The following is an 8,419-nucleotide window of genomic DNA, read 5'->3' on the forward strand; positions in this document are numbered from 1 at the left end:
ATATCTTATAGTATATCCTAGGTACAATATATATGTGCAGAACTGAATTTTTTTGTTGTTGTTGTTGCAAAGGAAGAATTGTATTCGGAAGGTAAAAATAATCTGGGAAGAAAAAAAAAATGCTCACAGTTTACACTCATTTCCCAATGTTCCTTTTCTGGTTGTAGCTGATTCTGTCCATCATTGATCAATTGGAATTGGATTAGCTTTTCTCTATGTTGAAGATATCCACTTCCATCAGAATACATCCTCATACAGTATCATTGTTGAAGTGTATAATGATCCCCTTGTTCTACTCATTTCACTCAGCATCATCTCTCCAAGCCTCTTTGTATTCCTCCTGTTGGTCATTTCTTACAGAAAAATAATATTCCATAACCTTAACATACCATAATTTACCCAACCATTCTCCAATTGATGGACATCCATTCATTTTCCAGTTTTTAGCCACTACAAAAAGGGCTGCCACAAACATTTTGTCAATACAGGTCCCTTTCCCTTCTTTAGTATTTCCTTGGGATATAAACCGAGTAGTAGCACTGCTGGGTCAAAGGGTATGCACATTTTGATAATTTTGGGGGCATAGCTCCAAATTGCTCTCCAGAATGGCTGGATTCTTTCACAACTCCAGCAGCAATGCATCAGTGTCCCAGTTTTCCCACAGCCCCTCCAACATTCATCATTATTTGTTCCTGTCATCTTAGCCAATCTGAAAGGTGTGTAGTGGTATCTCAGAGTTGTCTTAATTTGCATTTCTCTGATCAATAGCGATTTGGAACACTCTTTCATATGAGTGGAAATAGTTTTAATTTCATCATCTGAGAATTGTCTGTTCATATCTTTTGACCATTTATCAATTGGAGAATGGCTTGATTTCTTATAAAGTCAATTCTCTGTATATTTTGGAGATGAGGCCTTTATCAGAACCTTTAACTGTAAAAATGTTTCCCCAATTTATTACTTCCCTTCTAATCTTGTTTGCATTAGTTTTGTTTGTGCAAAAACTTTTTTAATTTGATGTAATCAAAATTTTCTATTTTGTGATCAATAATGATCTCTAGTTCTCCTTTGGCCACAAATTCCTTCCTCTTCCACAAGTCTGAGAGGTAAACTATCCTATGTTCCTCTAATTTATTTATGATCTCGTTCTTTATGCCTAAATCTTGGACCCATTTTGATCTTATCTTAGTAAGTGGTGTTAAATGTGGGTCCATGCCTAGTTTCACCATAAATTAGTTAAATATTTGCAAGGTAGCTTGTTGGGAAGATCAAAAAAGCTTTCTTGTGGCAGGTGGGCTTAAGAAAGGGATTCTATGAGTCCAGCAAAGGAAAAGAGTACAATTATGGAATAGGAGATTGGCCAATGCAAAGACTCAGAGTTTGGAAATGGAGTGTTGTATGTGAGATCAGTAAGCCTGACTGAGTGTGAGAAGGGGAATAACATATAATAATGAACAATAATGAAGAAAAAGGTAAATCTGAAAAAAAATAAGCTGTAGGTTGTGAAGAACTTTTAAGAATTAGACAGAGGAATTTTGATTTTATTCTAATTGCAATAGAGACTCTCTAGAGTTTATTGAACAGAGAAATGGTATAGTAAGATCTGTGGTTAAGAAAAACTATTTTGGCAGAAAATTAGAGGATGACCTGGAGTGAGGATATCCTTGAGGCTGAGAAACCAATAAGGAACAGTCTGTAATAATAATCCAATAAAAGTACTGTAGAATATAAGAATTAGAGGTAGAAATGAAAGCAAACAATAGGTTTAGGAGAGATGAAGAGAAATAGGGAGAGTTGCAATGATAGGAAGCTATGGTCAGGTAGAGGATGTCTGAATTTTTGATTAAAGAAATGGAATGCTTGTTGGTGGAATTGTGAACTGATCCAACCATTCTGGAGAGCAATTTGGAACTATGCCTAAGGGCAATAAAACTGTGTATACCCTTTGATCCAGCAGTGTTTCTACTGAGCTTATATCCCAAAGATATTTTAAAGGAGGGAAAGGGACCTGTATATGCAAGAATGTTTTTGGCAGCCCTTTTTGTAGTGGCAAGAAATTGGAAACTGAATGGATGCCCATCAATTGGAGAATGGCTGAATAAGTTATGCTATATGAATGATATGGAATGTTATTGTTCTGTAAGAAATGACCAGCAGGATGATTTCAGAGAGGCCTGGAGACACAGGAAATGATGCTAAAGAAATGAGCAGAATCAGGAAATCATTGTACACAGCAACAGCAAGATTATATGATGATCAATTCTGATGGACATGGCTTTTCTCAACAATGAGATGGTTCAGTCCAATTCCAATGATCTTGTGATGATGAGAGCCATTTACACCCAGAGAGATAATTGTGGAAACTGAATATGGATCACAACATAGCATTTTCACTTCTTTTGTTGTTGTTTGCTTAAATCTTATTTTCTTTCTCATTTTTCTTCCATTTTGATCAGATTTTTCTTGTGCAGCAAGATAATTGTATGTAAATATGTATGCCTATATTCAATTTACATATATTTTACCATGTTTAATATATATTGGATTACTTGCCATCTAGGGGAGGGCATGGGGGGAAGAAAGAGGGGAAATTTGGAATACAAGATTTTGCAAGGGTCATGCATATGTTTTAAAAATAAAAGCTCCAATAAAAAATAAAAATAACAAAAAAGAAGTAGAATGCTTTTGGGGAATGGTGAGATCCAAGTTATGACTATCTCTATGTATGGCTAAGGTAGAGTAGGTCAGGATTTGAGCAGACTGAACTGGAAGATTGGGAAATTTGAGAGAGTATGAATATGGATGATAAAATCTCCTAGCATAATGGGAAGAGTTGGAAAAAGAGGAAAACAGTGAATCCAAGGATGAGAACTTTGAAAATAGAACAATATCCTGGGGATAATTTGGGTTAAACCAAGGAAAATTTTGGGTGAACTTTAAAGGAGAACACATTGCCAAAAGAAGATGGTAAAAGGAAAATATGGAATGAGAATTTACTGATAGGGTATTCACAGTTGAGTATTTACTCTCTGGGCCTCAAACCTATTGCTTGAGTTAGGGGCAAGTCTCTATCTCCATTCATTATCTCCATATCACCATTCATAAAGAGAGCTGAAGCAGATGTGTGGAACACTTATAATTTGGTCAGACATCAAAAATGTCATGATCATCCACTTCATCCTGGGTCTCAATAATCATCCTGACTTATATCTTGCCACTGGACTTTGATGACTCAGAAAGTGAGAGTGAAGCTGACAACTTTGTGCAACTCTGCCTCATTTAAGTCCAATTTGTGTGTAAGTCAAGAAATCTGTGATGTTATTGGTCCTCTTTAAAAATGAAAGTGGAGCAACAGTTTTCACTCTCCAAGACCAACATGTGGATAAGTGTAAGTAATGATATAGTTAATGCTAAAGAGGATGGTTCAAGATGCAGTTTTATCAGGCAAGAACTATATCTCAGTGAAAATCATCATATGGAAAGATTTTTTAATTTTTCTTCTATCTTTTTATATATAAAACATATGCATGGGTAATTTTTTTCAACATTGACCCTTGCAAAACCTTCTGTTCCAAATTTTCCCTCTTTTTCCCCACCCCCTTCCCTAGATGGCAGGTAGTCCAATACATTTTAAATATGTTAAATTATATGTTAAATCCAATATATGTATACATGTTTATATAGTTATCTTGCTGCACAAGAAAAAATGGATCTAAAAAGAAAAAAAAATCTGAGAAGGAAAACAAAAATGCAAGCAAATAATAATAGAAAGAGTGAAAATGCTATGTTGTGGTCCACACTCAGTTCCCATAGTCCTCTCTCTGGGTGTATATGGCTCTCTTCATTACAAGACAATTGGAACTGGTTTGAATCATCTCATTGTTGAAGAAAGCCACATCATAAGGAAATATTTTAAGAGAAATTAATTAATTTTGTACCCTGGTTTACTAAACAAAAAAAAAAAATACATCATTGTAAATCTGGGAAAGATCTCATTGAGTGATGACTGCTCCAAAGATGATCTTGAACCTAAGAGTTCTCTTAGTATTAGTGCAATGATCTATTAACTCCCTGTTCTCCTGGCACCGTTTTATTTTTCAGACTATGATTTGTAGAATTTTCTTTCATCTGGCTGTGGCTGTGGATGTGTTCAAGTCAGACCAGCTCCTGTAAAATGATCGTTCAAATATACTGAAATGTTCTGTTTTATTAACATTACTGGATTACATTGTGATTGAATGTTGGATGTAATTGCTACCATGGCTTCACAGGTTTTGAAGCTTGACATTCGTCTATGAGAACTGACCCACATCAAGTTCTACTGGTTATAACATTCCCTTATAACTTGCTGTTGTGGGTTACAGAAATGAAGAAACAACTATAGAATTTTGTACACACTGAAATAAATATATTCTGGCATTTCCAAAGAAACATCTTTCTTAATGAACTTTTGGAATAAATTGAGTATTTCCATAAATCTTGTATAATGTAAGGGCATTGAATGTGAAATAGAAGTTCTGTTCTTAGATCTCCATTATTGCCTTTAAGTATAAAGTAAATTCAACACATAACTTTGTTTATTTTTTTGAATGCTTATTATGCTGTATTTAAAGTCAGGATAATTATTATCAGCATCCTTTTTTAAAATAATAGCTTTTTATTTTCAAAATATATACAAAGATAGCTTTCAGTATTCACTCTTGTAAATACTTGTATTTCAAAATTTTCTCCCTCCTTTTCCTCTGCCCCCCCACCCTAGACAGCAAGTAGTCCAATATATGTCAAACATGTGCAATTCTTCCATACACATTTCCACATTTATGCTGCATAAGAAAAATCAGAAAAAAATAAGAAAAACAAAGTAAGCAAACAACAAAAAGGTGAAAATATTATGTTGTGATCCATATTCAGTTCCCACAGTCCCCTTTTGGGACACAGATGTCTCTCTCCATCACAAGTCTATTGGAACTGGCCTGAATCATTTCATTTTTGAGAAGAGACATGTTCATCAGACATGATCATATAATCTTCTTGTGTGCAATGTTTTTATGATTCTACTAATGTCATTTAGCATCAGTTAATGTAAATCTCTCCAGGCCTTTCTGAAAGCATCCTGCTGATCGTTTCTTATAGAACAATAATATTCCATTACCATGGAATAATATACCATGACTTGTTTAGCCATTCTCCAACAGATGGGCATCCACTCAATTTCTGGTTCCTTGCCCCTACAAAAAGTGTTGCTAGAAATATTTTTGCACATTTGGGTGCTTTTCCCTTTTTAAATGATCTTTTTGAGATACAGGCCCAAAAGAGACATTGCTAGATCAAAAGATATGTACAGTTTGATAGCCTTTTGGGCATAGTTTCAAATTGCTCTCCAAAATGATTGGACCAGTTCAGACCTCTACCAATAATATAGTAGTGTTCCATTTTTCCCACATCCCCTCCAATATTTATCATTATCTTTTCCTGTCATCTTAGCCAATCTAAGAGGAACATGTAACTTTCAAACCTGTCTTGCTTATTTGTAATTCTCTGGTAGCAGAAATAAGATGGCAGAAAACCAGAAAGTACAGTGAACTTCTTACTCTTCCAAACAGATGTAGAAAATTTATTAGTCTGAATCATTATTAGAAAATGTTTTTTTGGGGGCAGCTAGGTGGCGCAGTGGATAGAGCACCAGCCTTGAATTCAGGAGGACCTGAGTTCAAATGTGATCTCAGACACTTAACACTTCCTAGCTGTGTGACTCTGGGCAAGTCACTTAACCCCAGCTTCAGGGAAAAAAAAATTTTTTTTTAAATCATGATTTTTTTCTAACCCAAATTGGCATAGAATGACAATCAGAGAAATCTACAGAAACTTGGGGTTTGGATCTGACCAGAAGCACACAGAAAGTCCTCCAGTGCAGGAAGAGGTTGTGTACAGGATAAGAAGAGATTCCAAATCCAGTATAGAGAGCTCTAAGCTAGTGTAAGATGTAGGAACAGTTGTCAACTAGCAATTCTATCAATAAACCATTACACAGTTCCAGGTCACAGATTCAGGGTTAAAGAACAACTTAGGCTTAGGGATGTGGTCCCCACTACGTGTGGTCTGTAGTATTCCTGTCCTTCATCCAATTTAGGACTACTTATTATTCAAAATCAAATAGCACCTAAGTAATTCAAGGGTATGCCAGTAAATGCTTAACAATCAACTCTTATGGAGTAGAGGAGAATAGTGGGGTATATGAACAATAAAATTTTAAATTCAATCTGCATTATTAACATTTTATCCATCACGCTCTTAGATTATCAGCAAAAATAAATCATACCTGGATTTGTAATGTGCTAATTTATGAGTATAAATGCTGACACTGAAAATCTAAAAATTAACTTTGCAAAACATATATAAGCTACAGCCAACACAGCTCTGGCTCAGATCTCAGGAATAGAGATTCCAACTTCTAGTCCAATTTAAAGATTGAGGAGATATCATCAGAGAAGGAATCAAGAGGAGGTTTACCTATAGCTCTTGTCCCTAGGAACTAGCAGAGTTTTCTAGCTGACTGATAGTTATTGAGTCCTGCCATAGTCAATTCTTGCTCAAATTCAAATCCAGGTTAGATCCTGCCCTGAATCAAACTATTTTGGGAATTTTTAAAGCATCTCAGAAAACATTCAATGTCTCAAGAAAGTAACAGCAGTACCAGATCAGAAGTACACAGGGAAATACACTAATACATTTTTTTTTACTTTTTAAAAAACTTTTTTTTTTATTAAAGCCTTTTATTTATAAAACATATGCAGGGATAAATTTTCAACATTGACCTAGTAAAATTTTCTGTTCTGAATTTTTTCCTCCTTCCCCCATCCACTCCCCAAAATGGCATGTTAAATATGTTAAAATATGTGTTAAATCCCATATATGTATACATATGTATACAGTTATCTTGCTGCACAAGAAAAATTGGATCTAGAGGGAAAAAACTTGAGAAGGAAAACAAAAATTCAAGTAAATAATAGAAATAATAGAAAGAGTGAAAATGCTGTTGTGGTCCACACTCAGTTCCCACAGACCTCTCTCTGGGTGTATTTGGCTTTCTTTGTCACTGAACAATTGGAACTGGTTTGAAACATCTCATTGTTGAAGAGAGCCATGTCCATCAGAATTGATCATCATATAGTCTTCTTGTTGCCGTGTATAATAATCTCCTGGTTCTGCTCATTTCACTTAGCATCAGTTCATGTAAGTCTCTCCAGGACTTTCTGAAATCATCCTGCTGGTCATTTCTTACAGAACAATAATATTCCATAACATTAATATACCATAATTTATTCAGGCATTTTCCAATTGATGGGCATCCATTCAGTTTCCAGTTTCTAGCCACTACAAAAAGAGCTGCCACAAACATTTTTGTACATGTGGGTCCCTTTCCCTCCTTTAAGATCTCTTTGGGATATAAGCTCAGTAGAAACACTACTGAATCAAAGAGTATGCACAGTTTGATAACTTTTTGAGCATAGTTCCAAATTGTTCTCCAGAATGGATGGATCTGTTCACAGTTCCATCAACAATGTATCAGTGTCCTGGTTTTCCCACATCCCCTCCAATATTTTCCATTATCTTTTCTTGTCATCTTAACCAATCTGACAGGTGTGTAATGGTATCTCAGAACACTAATACATTATTGATGGAGTTCTGAACTGGTCCCACCATTCTGAAGAGCAATTTTGAACTATGCCCAAAAGTCTGAAGTCAGAAAATAGGCTGGAAGAATGAAATTTTAATAAATAAAAAAAAACATCATAAAAAGATGAATGTCCAAATTGCCAATATTTTAAAAAAGAATTCACAACAAAGAAAAATTTTAAAGTATTATAATTCATTTTGCCCAATTTTATGCAAACAAAATGATAGCATAAAAGAAATAGATGAATAGTTTCAAATATATATAACATACAGATTAAAAGAAAAAGAAATACAGAAGTTAAATAATACAGTTTCAGAAAAGAAAATTTAATAATCTGCAAAGAATTTCTTGAAGGAAAAAAATCTAAGACCGGACATTTACAAATTCTATCAAACATTTTTTTAAAATAATTCTACAGTTAGGTAAACTATTTGCCAAAAAAAATAGGAAAAGAAGAAATCCAAAAAAATTCTTTCTTTGAAACAAATATGGTCTTGATATCTGATCGAGGAAGAGATAAAGGAGATAAAGAAAACCATAAACTAATATTTCCCAATAATTTATAGACATAAAAATATTATATAAAATATTTCAAAGGGACTATAGCAACATAATAATATTATGCATTATTTCAGCTAGAATATATAGAATGAATGTTAAATTGGCTTAATATTTGGAAAATCATAAGCATAATTAATCAATAAATATAGAATTAATATTAACAAATCAATAAATATAGAA

Source organism: Sminthopsis crassicaudata, chromosome 4 (genome assembly GCF_048593235.1).
Source record: "Sminthopsis crassicaudata isolate SCR6 chromosome 4, ASM4859323v1, whole genome shotgun sequence".
In the NCBI taxonomy this organism is placed as follows: domain Eukaryota; kingdom Metazoa; phylum Chordata; class Mammalia; order Dasyuromorphia; family Dasyuridae; genus Sminthopsis; species Sminthopsis crassicaudata.